General features: G+C 50.0%; 1 non-coding gene across 1 annotated transcript; it reads right to left on the bottom strand.

Annotated features, from left to right (window-relative positions):
- Window positions 1-48: 48 nt before the first annotated feature.
- On the bottom strand, window positions 49-121 carry TRNAM-CAU (transfer RNA methionine (anticodon CAU)). Its single transcript has one exon. It is a non-coding gene; the product is annotated as a tRNA-Met (tRNA).
- Window positions 122-12,125: the final 12,004 nt, after the last annotated feature.

Here is a 12,125-nt window from a genome sequence, read left to right as displayed (position 1 = left end):
TAAGACCCATCTTTCTAGAATGAGTGAAAAAAGCGAGCAAAAGTATTGTGCCCCGTGTGAGGATCGAACTCACGACCTTCAGATTATGAGACTGACGCGCTACCTACTGCGCTAACGAGGCACCTACGAGCAGCTTCCGGGAGTAAGATAATGAGGCTGTTGCGGCGGCCCAGTGCGCATGCTCAGAAAATCACGACTTCATTTTTCTCCGCAGAGTTTCTGACCCAGGACACTGAAGTTTCCGCCCCGGTGCCTGTCTTATTTGAAGCACCCACGCCTCTCCGGTCTTCTTCCGCCTGATGGTCTGGTTATCAATTAACAAACACTGCGGCTTGTTGGACCCCCGGCGCTGAGTAGGGGGAACCCTGGGCCGCGAGATTCTTCCTACTCTTGTAAACTCTTATTTTTGTAGAGTGTTTACAAAGCGTTTGCACAGTCGTGATCTCGTGAAACGCTTCTTGGGTACCTTTGTGTCCCTGGCCCGGTGCTGGGTGCTCTGATCACAGAGATATTCCCCGCCTCAACCAGCTGGAATGGGGGCCCACAAGCATAATGATTTGAAAACATACAACACATGTACACTATCCCGGCCTCTCCAGAAGCCCCCGATCTAGCATGGTGCCCAGCCCCTCTGACTCCCCCAGTTTCCACCGCTCCTCGGAGCTCGGCGGCTGAAACCACTAGAAGCGCCCACAGCACTGGAAACGACACCTCGAGCCGCTGCCTCGGCATCTTGGAAGTCCTCTCCTCTCTTTTACCCCAGGCCCTTTATGTTAATTATCAGCTCATTTAAATACATTCATTGTTAAAGGCCGCTGCAGGTCACAGTTATAAATGGAAAACGGCGGCTTATTTTCCTCCTAATACACATTAAAATAAATATTAAAATAAAAAACTCTTCCATGTAGTATCCAAAATCATGCAGAGAAAAGCACACTTCAGATCTGTATATTTCGCTGCGTGTAAATTTTACCCTTAAAAATGTATTCTAAGACTGAACTCCAGCCAACGACAGGCTAACAGAAGGGCTTTGCAGGAGTGATTACTGAAGATTCCAAGTTTGAAGTGTTTCAAAAGATAAGACCATTTGATGGACCGACGAGCCTAAGGACAGATGTGGAGAAATGCGAGAGGCTGCAAGAGTCGTAAGCTGTTAATGTAGATCTGGATGATGGGGATATGAATATTCACTGGATAAAAATTCTTTCAATGTTTCTGTTTATCTGAAATTTTCTCATTATGAAGTGTTGGAAGGGAATTTTTAAATCCCCCAGAACTGGGGAATGTTAAGGGGGAAACTGGTAACATGAGTGTAAGGAGGTGGCAAAAAAATAGTTTTAAGAGTAGGCGTCAGAATTCCCGGGAGATGGGTGAGTGAACACAGCCGCCGAGGTGGGGGGGGGGGGGGGGGATGTGAGGCGGGGGATGGATCTCGCTAAGTCTGAAGAAGCGACCCCTGGGGGTGTGGTCAGCGCCACGAAGGGTGGGCTTCTTAGAGCCTTATCTTGTCTCCACAGGGAGTCGCGCATGGAGTAGGTTGCCTGGATCCCAGACCTCGTGGACAGGATGTAACTTGGATAACTTGTAACTTGGATACCCAGGCCTGTGGGTGCTCTCCCCACCATCACGGTCCCCAGTGGGAACCCCACAACCTCCCAATCCTGGGGGAAGCTCTTCCCCCACGCGAGAACCCGACAGAGGGGAAGGTGCTCTCCCTGGGGTTGGAGGAGAACAGAGGGCCAGGCAGAGGGCCAAAAGAGAGACGCCGCCCCCAACACACACACACGCGCACACACACACACACACACACACACACACACACATACCTCCGGAGACCCCACCCCCAACACACACACACACACACACACACACACACCCCTCTGGAGACCCCGCCCCCAACACACACACACACACACCTCTGGAGACCCCGCCCCCAACACACACACACACACACACACACACACACACCCCTCTGGAGACCCCGCCCCCAACACACACACACACACACACACACCCCTCTGGAGACCCCGCCCCCAACACACACACACACACACACACACACACACACACACACACACACACACACACACACACACACACACCCTCCACACACACACACACACACACCCTACACACACCCTACACACACACACACACACACCCTACACACACACACACACACCTCTGGAGACCCCGCCCCCAACACACACACACACACACACACACACACACACACACCTCTGGAGACCCCGCCCCCAACACACACACACACACACACACACACACACACACACACACACCTCTGGAGACCCCGCCCCCAACACACACACACACACACACACACACACACACCCTCCGGACCCGAGGAGCGCGGACTGACTCCCTTACTGCCTCAAGGACGCTTGCTATCTGCCCAAGCTTCTAGGCACCTCCTGCAGGCGGTGGGGCGGACCCTGAGTCCGACAGAAAGGACTCAAAGTTCGGTACTAACGTGCCCTTCAGGGCCGCCAGCAGGCGGCGACCCCCAGGCTTGCCTAGTGATGGGTGACCATGGGGGACGATGGGGGGTGGCGGTGAGGAGGAGAGGCAGGGACCCGGGGGTGGGGTCCGGCACCCCGAGGCCTTTACTAGGACTGTTCCCTCCTCCTGACACGGCTTTCCCCTCACCAGGCCCTTTTTCTGGGCGGACATCTCCTCGCCCTTCTTCAGCAGGGTCAATGGTCACCTACTCTGAGCAACCTGATCCCCATTTTCTCCCAGGACCGCTTATTTCTCCCCTACCTCCCCCCACTCACTCCGCGGGTCGAGGTTCCTTCCTCTCGGCTAGAAGCTTTCCGGGGGCGGCTCTTCCCTTCTGGGAACAACCTGGAGGGGTCAGTATCGTTGTTGCCCTACGCGTACTGATGCGCAAAGTCACAAAGAGGTGACTGGGACCTGCCGCTTGTAGCTAAAGGAGGCAGAATTCTATCTCACAGCTCTCACCAGCGCTTCCCCCGCCCACAGCAGCAGTTTCCATAAGTGTTTCCTCACGTGCACCTCCTAAAATAACCTTGAAAGGCATCTACATACTTCCGCTATTAATGCTAAATTGATAGCTAAACGTTGTCGTTGTAAATTCAGTTACAAAGGATGTAACTTCCATTAGATGGTATATGCTGATTTTCTAAAAATATAACTGTGTGTGAGATTAAAAAAACAACAACAAACAGGTGTCCAGTTAAATTGAAATGCCTTAGGGATCCCATGCAAACCGTAATCTATTTTAAATACACGTGGATAAGCTCTTCTTTAATATTGTTTATATTTATTCCAGTAGTCAAAACTATGGTTTTTCCGGTAATCTTGTGTGCATGTGAGAGTTGGACCATAAAGAAAGCTGAGCACCAGAGAATTGATGCTTTTGAACTGTTGTGTTGGAGAAGATTCTTGAGAATCCCTTGGACTTCAAGATCAAACCATTCAATCCTAAAGGAGATAATCCTGAATATTCATTGGAAGAACTGATGCTGAAGCTAAAGCTCCAATACTTTGGCCACCTATGCGAAGAACTGACTCACTGGAAAAGCCCCTGATGCTGGGAAAGATTGAAAGCAGGAGGAGAAGGGGATGACACAGGATGAGATGTTGAATGGCATCTCCAACTTGATGGACATGAGTTTGAGCAAGCTCTGGGAGTTGGTGACAGACAGGGAAGCCTGGCATGCTGCAGTCCATGGGGTCACAAAGAGTCGGACACGACTGAACTGAACTTTAATTTATTTTCACCCCAGAACTAATATTTCCATTCTACTCCTACCCCTGGAATGGTATTTTCATATAATACATATTCTATGTTAGAATGTCTGTTATTGAGAACCCTAACATGCCTCTTAACAACAAAAATAGGTACCTACATTGAAAATTTCCTTTGTGGCTATAAGTCTCTGTGTCATTTTTTTTTCTTAATTGACATCATTATTGTTACTACACAATCAAAAATCATAAATATACTTATGGATTTGAAGAATAAGTATTAAATGGAAAAATGGAAAATCTGAAACAAATATCCATGAGATGGATGCAGCTTTTTATTCCCATTTAATTCATGTCTGTGTGGAGGGCCGTTCCCTTTTTCTAGAATGAGAAAATGAGCATTAATTCCATTCCTATTTTTTATATTTACGGATGTAAATGTTGAGACACTGCTAACATGAAGACATGAAAAGCGATGGGAAGAGTTTTGTGTTGACACCAAAATTCCATTCCTTCAACAGTTTCAAGTCATTCTGAGCAATCACCTCTCCTCCATCTATCATCTTGGTTATGTATGTCCTCTCAAGTTTTGATTTAGAAGCCGAAATAATTAGTCATTAGAGTCCGTGTATTCTACTTCTAAACTCATGTTTTGAATCGAACATTCCCTTTATTTGCAGTCCTGGAGTTTTCTCACCTCCAATAAAATCCTTAAGGTGGAGGGAGACCAGATGTGGAGGAGAGATAGGAAGGAAGCCTTAGCCTGACCAATGACAGCAGCTCTTTCCCCAGCTGATCAATTTTTGAACATCATCACATCGTACTCCTGGGGTATGTGTCCAGGTGACATCTGATGAGGCTTAGATTTGATCTGACAGGCAGCAGAGGCTATTTAAGCCTATTTTACAGATGAGTGTGTGTGTGTGTATGTGTTGAAAGGCAGGCTCAGGGCTGGCTAAGCAGAATAACTGACTGGAAACATGTTGCAAATTATTCCTTCCCTATGACCTGGATAGACCCTGGCAGGGAAACCACCTGGAAAGCCAGGAGACAATCCAGGCCTGGGGAAATAAAAACACGTCCTGGGAGAGGCTGCAGAGACCTCAGGGACGGAGCCGAGTGGAGACACAGCCCACAGGATCATCCAGGACTTGTCTCTGGTTTACTGCCAAGAATAGAGAAGTGAAGTGCACTCCAGATTCAGAGGAGCCATGCCCAGAAATGTCCTGGTGCCACCACTGGGCAGGAAAACAGGAAAGAGGGGCCTGTTTGTGGGAAACCCAATAAATTCTGATTTTGCATTATTTTTATTACATAAATACCCCATGCTCATTATAAATCACACACATAGTATATCAGTCAGCTATTGCTGCACTAGTGCTGCTTAACAAACTACCCAAAACTTAGTGACTTAAACTATGTGGTTTTCTTTATAAATAGCTTTACTGAAATCTAATTCACCTACCATATAATTTGGGACTTCCCACGTGGGGCTAGTTGTAAAGAACCTGCCTGCCAACGCGGGAGACATAAGAGACATGGGTTTGATCCCTAGGTCAGGAAAATCGCCTGGAGGAGGAAATGGCAGCCCACTCCAGTATTCTTGCCTGGAGAATTCCATGGACAGAGGAGCCTGGTGGGTTACAGTCCAAAGGGTTGCAAAGAGTCGGACTCGACTGAATGACTGCACGAGAACAAGAGGCTGAGTGAGGAGAAGGGTTACTAGGGAAGGAAGGAGGCAGAGAGAAGGGACCGGTTTGGGGTGGAGGTGCTCTGGGAGGAGGCAGAGGTTTCCCAGGCCTGGCCCCTCCCCAGGCAGAGCTCCGCGACGTGGCAGGACTTGGCTGCGGGCCCACGGGTCTCATCTGGTTCTTCTGGCTGTGACAAGCCAGAAGCCAGGGTGCAGCTAGCTGGGCAAGTCCAGGGAGGCTGAGAGAGGCTGAGGGCAGGGCGGGAGGAGGAAGCTTTCCTCAGACACGCCCTGCAGGGAGCAGCCAGCTATCTCTGTCATCTGGTCCGGGCAGCACAGGGCCATGGCCCTTCCAGCTCGGGCTTTGACTGGACGAGTGGACAGCGCTGTGTGAGTCAGCGTGTTGCTGGAAGCGTCTGAGAGTCGTTGCTCCGAGCCACGCTGACACAGCACCCAGGAGGAGGAAGGCCTCGCCCCTGACAGCTGGGTGTTCCCCGAGGGCCTCTGTTCTCTCCACGCTGAGGCCAGTGGCAGCAGTTTTCTCTGTGTCCTGCTTAACAGCTTCTATGGGTCCCATTGTCCAAGAGATAAAGACGGACATCCTCCTGTCCCTTCCCCCAGCCCTCCCACCCCACCCCTCACAGGTCTGGCCGCTGGAGCTCAAGTCTTCCCGCCCCTCCTCCTGCCTCCGACCCCCAGCACACACTCCGTGTCTGTACTCCCAGGGCACCGGTTCCCTCCCACCTCCCCCAGATAATTCCACCAACCTGTCGTGACCTCAGAAAGGTTTCCTGACCCCAGGCTAGGTCAGCCTCCCTCCTCTGTATTCGCTTGTTCCCGTGACCTTAACATTCATCCCAGTTCAATGTCATGACTCTCCTTTGTTGTCTTTCCCAGTGGACTGTAGGCAAGGCCATAGCCGAGGTCATGCTCTAAGCTGTGCCGAGCCCAGAATGGGCCCTTGAGCATTTGATGATGACATAAAAGACTTCTCACATTCTACTGTACTGGCTTCTCTTTCCTTGAGGGCAGACGCTGCAGTGGATTCATTTCTAGATCTCCAAATTTTAGTCCGATCAAAGATCTAGTTCCTAGTTCCAAAGATGTGCAGGTTCTGATTTCAGAAACCGAGCAGGCCTTTCCATGACCTAGCTGGAAACGCATTCAGAGCCATCTCCCATGCGCACATGCAGGGTGGGGAGGACAGAAGGTCCCCTAGCCAGAGGAGAGGAGAGGGTTACAGCGTTCACCTCTCAGGGCCCTCCACTCCAGCATTCTGACAGGTGAGGTGTGGTGGTAGGTGTGGTGCCAGCAGCCCTGGAGCCACAAGGACCTAAGCCTACCCCTTCCAGGTTCAGCCCTGGAACAGGGCAGTGGTTTTGCCCACAGTTCCAGCAGGTGTAATGGCAATGGCAGAGGTCATGGTGAGTGTCTTGGCACTCCCAACTGTGTTGGGGTGCAGAGCCATGGGGCCACCTTCATCACAGTGCTAATGGGTGTCATGAGTCTGACCCAAAGTAATCAGGCACCCAGGGCCTAGGCTTCTTACAATTTAATCCTTTCAAATCATATCTCTAAAATCTCTTCCTGCACCTGTATTTCAAATGTAGTGTTTGTGCCTGAAATTGCACAACCACATTGTGGCAAAATTGCCGTATCTGGCTCATAATTTAAAGCTTAGAGACTTTGACTAATTTAGGTGACAATCTGATGGCCAAAGGGTGAAAGTCTGATTACAAGAGGGCATTTTCTGAGAGTGCAGCTTTTATTGCAGGGCCCCAAGCAAGGAGCCCAGGCAGCTAGTGATTGTAAGACCCAAACTCCCCTGTGACTTTCAGGAAAAGGTTTTACAAGACAGAATAGGGGAGAGGGGTTGCGGGGTGTGTGATCAGCTCGTGAACATTTTTCTGATTGGTTGATGGTAAGGTAAGCTGGAGTCAACATCATCAACTTTCTGATTCTAGCTGGTCTGGGGTCTACGTGCATGTGGGTATCATAGGGTTAACTCTTCTACCTGATGGGGGTTTCAGTATCTGCTAAACGGCTCCAAGGACATGGCTCATAATATTATCTGTAGCCCTTGAGGAGGGGTTAGATTTCCTCGACTTTATTCAATGGCTAAACTATGACTTTGTCTTGCTTCACTGTTTTCCTTTGCTTTGCCCTTTATCACTTTTCAGGTTACATTTATTCTTTGGAACTTGAGGAAGGCCTAGGAAGCTACAGATTTTCTGTAAACAAGAGGCAGGTGGGGGACATGGGGAGGTCTGTCTCAGGGAGGCCACACAGAGTCCTGCTTGGTTATAGTTACACAACTACATGTTGTTTAGTCGCCAAGTTGTGTCTCACTCTTCTGCAACCCCAAGGATGTAGTCCACCAGGCTTCTCTGTCCATGAGATTCTCTCAGCAAGAATACTGGAGTAGGTTGCCATTTCCTTCTTCAGGGGATCTTCCCATTTCCTTTGACCAGGGATCGAACCCAGGTCTCCTGCGTTGGCAGGCAGATTCTTTACCACTGACCACCAGGAAAGTCCAAACCACTGTACTCATTCCTCAAAACTCATAAAGCTGTATAGTAACAAGGGTACTTTTTATTGCATCTAAGATATACCTTAATTTTTTAAAAAGCTTCTGCAAATTTATTAGCCAAAAAACAATGGGAGCTCTTGTGGTTCTTATGCATGTCAGGGTTCTCGGGCAAGGGATCAGGAACTCAGAAGTAGGAAATGTGAGGGGACAAAGGGCTTTGCAGCTGTATTGTTGTTCAGTCTCTAACTTGTGTCCAACTCTTTGCAACCCCATGGACCGTGGGCCCTTAGGAATTAAGTCGTGGCTTTGCTGGGTACCAAGGATGGGAGACTGATAGGAGGCTGTTGGGAGGCTGATACCGTGAAAGGCAGTGGTGGAAGGACCTGGAGAGGCATGGGGTTTAGGGGAACTGTCTGGACACCCTGTCCCATTTCCGCTCCCACCCCAGGCCACAGAAGCAGCAGCTGCTCGAGCTCCTTGCCTGCCTGGGCTGAGCTGATTATATGCAGCATGGATTGATTGGTGTTGACAGGGAGCTATTTACCCGTCTAATTAATTATGCCAACTAATTTTCAACTTAATTGCACTTCTTGGGTCACTGGGTAATGAGACTGTACAAATTTCATGCTGGTGCAGGCCTTGATGGGGAGGTGGCAGGGGGAGGGTGGTGGTTGCCCCTCGAGTCAAACAGACACCCTGTCCCTCCAGGTTCCTGGGCCGCCCCACAGAAAGCTCTGGATTCCTACTTGAGTAGCTTCTGCCTGTGTAAGCTGGCCTTTGCCCCAGGAGCCCTAAGCCGTTTATTCACTCAACAAGCATTGATTAAATGCCTACTCTGTGCCAGCCCCAAAGTGGGAGAGGTGCTGGGGTGCCAGGAAGCTAAGTCATGTCTTGCCAGTCTCCCACACCCCTCCTCAAATTGCTAACAGTAGAAAGGAGGAGATTTTCATTTACACCCGCAGTTACCAGAATTCGGGTGCCGATAGAAGTAAGGTCTCCGGAGACAAACCCAATCCGGGCTCTGCCGCTGGGCCCTTGAGGAATTTCCTTACCCTTCCTAAGAGGAAATGGCAACCCACTCCAGTATCCTTGCCTGGAGAATCCCATGGACAGAGGAGCCTGGCGGGCTACTGTCCACAGAGTTGCAAAGAGTCAGACACGACTGAGTGACTAACAACCACCCAACGCCTCATTTTACAAACACATTGCAGGGCTGTGGCAGGATGCAGTATGTCATATAATATCAGCAATATCCTAGAGAATAGACTGGAGCTGTCTTAGGCTGAAGAATGGAGCAGAAACTGGGCAAGGCTGGACCAGTTATCACACATGCCTTCTCTCTTAGATCTCACACCCTTTGAGGTTCATCCCGTGAACGAGGCAGAAGGCGCTGTGGTCACCATGGGGACCAGATCACCCGCCTGTGACTCCTGGCTCTGCCACCTCCCAGTCAGATGACCTTGTTAGTCAGGTAACTTCTGTGCTTCAGTTTCCTTCATCCATGAAACAGAAATGGTCACAGCACTTACTCACAGGACTGCTGTGACGACTGAATGAGTTAATACACCCAGAGCACGTAGAATAGCACCTAGTACTTAGAACATGTTCCCTGAATGTTCTGTGATTATGTGGACAGAAAAGTCAAGTCCAGGGGGCCCTCACACTTACCTCCCCAGGTCGCATATGATCTTAGGTACAGTCTGAACCCAGCTGGGCCTGATTCCAAAGGCATGGAAGCTTTTTGCCTTTGCACCACTCAAGGAATTAAGCGTCATGGGAAGATGAAGCAGTGTACCTATCATTAGTACAAGCCTGACTGAGGCAAGTTCTAGAAGCACCCTGTCGGCTCAGAGAAGCAGTTAAGAACTGTCAGCAAAGGCTCCCTCCCATGGATGGTACTCAGGAAGACCTTAAACGCTGAGAAGGATTTAAATCAACCACAACGGTGGAAGCAAGGACTTCCCGCTGAGGGGGCGGGCTGAGCCAAGACAGGGGACAGGATCTCCCACGTGGGTGAGGGCCCTAGACCAGGGTTCCTTAGCCTTAGCACTATTTTTTTTTTAATACTTTTTTTCAGGTGGATCATTTTTAAAGTCTTTATTGAATTTTTTACAGTACTGCTTTGGTTTTATGTTTTGTTTTTTTTGGCCATGAGGCAGGTGGGATCTTAGCGCCCAGACCAGGGATCGAACCCATGCCCCCTGCATTGGATGGCAAAGTCTTAATCACGGACCGGCAGGGAAGTCCCTGCCCTTTTCCCTTACACACTTTCTGGAACTGAAAAGGAGGTTTGGATGGTTCTGAGTGGAAAAGGGCAGGGGAAGGGGAGGGAGAGTGAAGCTTGGCAGAAAGCACATGGGCTTTGGAGGGACCGTGCCAGGGACTCACTAGCTGGGCAGGTTACTCCACTTCTCTGAACTGTGCCTTTCACGTCTGTGAAGGGAGGCCTGATCCTCTGAGTGTCCCTCAGCACAGAGAGCCAGGATGCGGGGAGGACTCGACGACAGCCAAGTGAAGGATGTCCGCACACATCGCAGACCTGCAGGGCCTCCAACACTCGGCTCGGGGCTCAGCACTCAAGGGGCCAGGTAACTGAGAGCTTCTGAGCCTCGCAGGGAATCAGCTCAAATCCCGTGGACTATCATCCCCTCACCAGACTGGGGACCGGATGCAGTGACACAGACTGAGAACAGGCTGAGGACCAGAGGAGATGGAGGAGGGAAGGCTCGAGGAGAACGTGGGCGAGAGTTGAAATCCACCTGCACGAGTAGGGTCCGGGGGAAGTGAAAGGGTGTGGAGGCCAGCTGTTCTCATGTGTGTGATAAATCAATTCAGTCGTGTCTGACTCTGTGACCCCATGGACAGTAGCCCGCCAGGCTCCTTTGTCCATGAGGATTCTCCAGGCAAGAATACTGCAGCAGGTTTCCATGCCCTCCTCCAGGGCATCTTCCCAACCTGGGGATCAGACCTCGTCTCCTACGTTCCTAGCACTGGCAGGCGGGTTCTTTGTCACTAGCACCACCTGCGAAGCTCAGGTGTTCCCACAGATGTTCATAAACCCCAGATGTCCACGACGGTGACCTGCTCCTTAACACACCTGCAGCAGCTCCCCTCCCCTTTCTGTCTCACTCCTCTGCCCCCCATAAGTGCCTCTTGGGATCACTTGTACTGGAATCCTAGCCTCAGAGTCTGTTTCTGAAAGAACCCATTCAAAGAGAGTCATGGAAACAGCTTTTTGGCAGGAAAGAGCTCCCTGCAGGAGGTACCCCTTTGTCTTGTCACTAACCTTAAAGAGGCACCCCCACACTCTACTCATCTTCTGGCCCTAGCACACCTTTCAGATCTTTTGATCACAGAATACCTTGCCTAATCTGTTGGTTCTTTCCATAGATCAAAGAAGTAGAAATTAAATAAGAATAAGTAATTAACAGATGATCAGATTTCTTCCCTAACTTCCCCTTCAGTCATCTCATGAACAAGCTGTGTGAACAAGATTGCATCTTAAGAAAGATCACAAGAGGTCAACAAGCCTGCATGCAGTGGGGGACAGTGATGAACCTGAGTCCTTATCTCAGAGAGTAACTGAGACTACTTCCCTTTTGCTCTTTAAAAATCTCATGGCTGAGCAGAATCTCAGGAGGTGGTTTTACAGGGACACGGCATCCACCATCTCCCCAAATTGCCAGAATTCTGATTAAAGGCAACTTTTCCTTTTTACCAATGTTTTTCTCTATCTGGAGAACTGATTTTTGAGTGTCGAGCAGTGAGACCTGATTTGGTAACACCAGGACTCTAGGTTTTGCAATCCATTGACATGGAATTGACAATTCCTTGATCTGGAAAGAAAATGTGGCTTCCCCCTTAGGGGTTCATCTACTTTAAGCACACCTGTGGCCACCTGCCCCTCCAGCACTGAGAACAACCAATCCCATCGGTCCGTGGGTCTGACATGACTGAAGATTCTCAAGACAGTATTCCAAGCAGACACTTCCAACAGCCTACTGCTGGCCCCAGGACTGGTACCTCTCTGGTGGTTCTGCTCAAGCACCACCATGGCAAACACGAGAAGGAAAGAGAGATGGGAGAGAAGGCTTTTCCAGGGGATGGGGAGGTCTGGGAACTTGGGGAGTCACCGAGAGAAAGGAGGAACACCAGGCAGACAGTTCTTCCTGG

The sequence above is a fragment of the Odocoileus virginianus genome, chromosome 15, assembly GCF_023699985.2.
Source record: "Odocoileus virginianus isolate 20LAN1187 ecotype Illinois chromosome 15, Ovbor_1.2, whole genome shotgun sequence".
Lineage (NCBI taxonomy): Eukaryota > Metazoa > Chordata > Mammalia > Artiodactyla > Cervidae > Odocoileus > Odocoileus virginianus.
This window is presented reverse-complemented; position numbering and strand designations above follow the sequence as displayed.